This window comes from Phodopus roborovskii, unplaced genomic scaffold (assembly GCF_943737965.1).
Source record: "Phodopus roborovskii unplaced genomic scaffold, PHOROB, whole genome shotgun sequence".
Classification (NCBI taxonomy): domain Eukaryota; kingdom Metazoa; phylum Chordata; class Mammalia; order Rodentia; family Cricetidae; genus Phodopus; species Phodopus roborovskii.
Window position 1 is genome coordinate 9,732,500 of NW_026126447.1, and position 3,374 is coordinate 9,735,873.

The window sequence follows — 3,374 nt, forward strand, 5'->3', positions numbered from 1 at the left end:
TATGTGTTTGTGTTTGTGTGTGTGTGTGTGTGTGTGTGTGTGCACGCGTGCGCGTGCGTGCGCGCATTGGGTAAAAGCACATACAAAAGAAATAATGATAGTGATAGTTGTTACTACTACTACTAATACGGCTACTACTACTACTACTAATAAAAGAGTCTTTACTGCTTCCTAGCACTTTTCACATAATAGAGGATGGCCATCAACTGTTCTTTCTAGCACAGACCAGAATTTGTTATCTTGAGAGTTCAAAGTTGATGTTACAGGGAACTTGCTCCAGCGGACTGACTCTGGCTTGTGTATACCTATAGCAACTCCCATGTGGCCACCTGGATAATCAGCAGGGGACTTTTTCCTGGGACATCTGTCCTTATATTAGCAAGAGAATCAAGAGTTCGCACATTGACATTGTAACTGTTGTGAATCTCAGGCATACAAAGCCAACATAAATTTATGTGTTGAAAATAATTGTTGCACATTTTCTGCTGTCTCATTAGATAAAAGATAGAGGGCATTAGCTTGAACATAGAATATTAAAAAATGGAAAACATTTTCTTTTCTTAATTCTAAGCCAGTCACCAGCATAGTATGTCAGTTTTGTTGCCCATTAAAAACGGGCAAAGGAATATGACATCACCATGCCTCTTTTGCTGTTGCTTTTAAACCAGGACTTGAAGAGGGTCTAATTGATGGCTTTTTCCACTGTTTCTCCCACCTCCCAGTTTCCATTCCTGCACCTCATTAAACCTGCTTTCTGTCATCCCAACTGACAGTTTATTTTCAGAATCCTGGAATTTCTGCTGTTGCATAATCCTATATCTTGGAGCAAAACATGTGAAGCAGGAGCAGGAAGCAAATTTGGCAAACTCTCCTGGATCCTGTCTTAAGTTTTGCCCTCTGAAAAGTGTGTGTATGTTGAAGGAGGAGGGGCAGGGGCATCTGTCAAGCTTCAGCCTTTGATGCTATGTGCCAGATTCCCTGGAATTTCCAAGCTAAAATATAACTGGGTGGAACTCACAAAGAATCAGCCTGTTTTTACATAAGTCAATGTTTTGAAACAGGATGTAGAAAATCAGAACCAGACAATAGTGGAAAAGTAGGAAGCATGAACAAGTTTAAAATTAACTGGAGGATATTAGTTGCTTGTGCGAGTCAGTTTTCTGAAACCCATAAATGATTGGTCATGGATTATGCAAGAGGAGAAAGAAAATTATTATCAAATAGGAACATTGCTCTTCAGACATGTGATCAATTTATTGTATGTTATCCACAATATATAGTGTTGCCCTTCTGCCTCCTAGTGGATGTTATTGATAGGAGGTGCAGTGGGAAAAACAAAATAATATAGGCTCTAACACTAGATGAGCCAGGTTTCAATATAATTATGAACAAAACCATCATCTTTCATAGCCTCGATTTTCTCATCTGCAAGATTCAAATGAGAACCATCACTATATATGTCCTAGGATTTCCATGAGAATCAGAAGATGTCTCATAACAATGATCCATAAGTCAGAAAACTAGCCAGACTTTCAGCTATTGTTTCTTTGTGATTGGAAATTTCTAGGGTAACTGGTACTTAATCTGACAAATATAACTTGGAAGGTATTTCTATCCTGTGAAAGATAGAATTTGGGGCAGGATCCCAGTGGATTTATTGGGCTTTGCTTCCTGATAGGACTTCATGATTCTATTTCTGCATATTATGTTAAGCCACAGTAAAAAGACCACACTCTACTCTTTTTAGTTTCCTGACATGATGTCTTCACAGATAGGGTCCAGACAATCCATTGGTGGCAGCTGGACAAAAGATGATCTCATTTGTTCTCTCTTTCCTCTTGATACTTGGCTACTGGGCCCTTTCAAGCCTTTGATCAGAAAGAAAAAATTCTGTGACCTATCAATTATCAGATTACCCATTTAAGTTGTTTATTATCCAGAACATACTGCCACTTAGTTTGTTTCTTCATTTTCATATGTTAAAAATATTGGCCAGTTACCTGTCAAAATTATTATGAACACTGAAGATGTCTGGAATTATAGTTATGTTCCAGAGCTGTTCTTTTCGATTTAAAAATAATATATGTCTAATTGATTATTTTCTATCCACATTAAAATTTTGTTTCATATAATACAGGTTACGTTTGTCATCTTAGTTAAGGAGTATTGTGTGACTCATTATGTCTGCAGAGTAGTCCACATCTAGATGATACAATTTTCAGGTCCTACAAATATACCTTTCCTGTATTTCCTTCTGATCTCTCCTCTCTGCACTAGCTCTTTATCCCATTTCTTATTGATTGGTTATTGGTTTATTTTCCTTTCTTTCTTCTTCCTTCCTTACTCCTTCTCTCCCTCTGTCCCCCCTCTCTCTTTCTCTTTCTTTTTCTCCTGTCTGTCTCTGTCTCACTCGGTTTCTGCCTCTTTCTTTCTTAAGACAGGGTTTCTCTGTGTAGCCTTGGCTGTCCTGGTCACTCTGTAGACCAGGCTGACCTCAGACTCTTAGTGATCTGCCTTTCTCTTCCTCCCCAATACTAGGATTAAAGGTGTGGGCCACTATTGCCAGTTGATTGGTTTCTTAATCTTCATTTTAATGGTTCTATTGAATATGATGAGCAGGTTAGTTTCTTCCATCATTCTTAGAAATCAATACGTACTTTTTGGGGGGACTAGGAAAAGTAGATATTAATTGAAAAGAGGAATAAACTAAAGGAAGGGAAGAGATGGATGGACAGATTCTTTTTGGTAATTTGTGGCCCTTTAGAAGGACAACACTTGTTCAGAGAATGTCTAAAATTCAAGCCTGTTCTTGGGCCCTCTGACAGCTTTCCCTGTCTCTTCATGGAGAGATTTCTGTGGGAAGTCTATTGCTAAGTAGTATATCAGTGGCAGCTACAGGGTTTACTCTTTCTTCCTACCTAGTTCTCCAATTTTCAGACAATGCTGTGCTCCATTAAGTATTTTTCTGCCCTGTGCCTTTGTTAGTAAAGAACTTCAACTCTGGAGTTAACTACAGATCTTCACCTACTCATGCAAATGTCTTAATCATAGACAATCTTAGAGAAAATTATCAATTTACATTAGAACAAAGTCTTAAGTATAGAATAATGCAGGAAATGAGACATTATTTGTATTAAGGCTCAGCTAAGGAAAATCTCATTTAGTTCTAAAAGGTAAATAGGTAGTCTCTTTTAGATGGACAAGAATAATTGTTGAGGTTTATTCTAAGCCTTTGAACTCTGGGAGAGCCAGTCTAACCTCGAGGTGGTTGTAAAAATCTACTACATTTTCTGAATATTGCTATTTAACTTACCAAATATAAACTTTGCAAGTTTTGTACTCATTTTTCTATAGTTTTATCTTTTAACAATAAA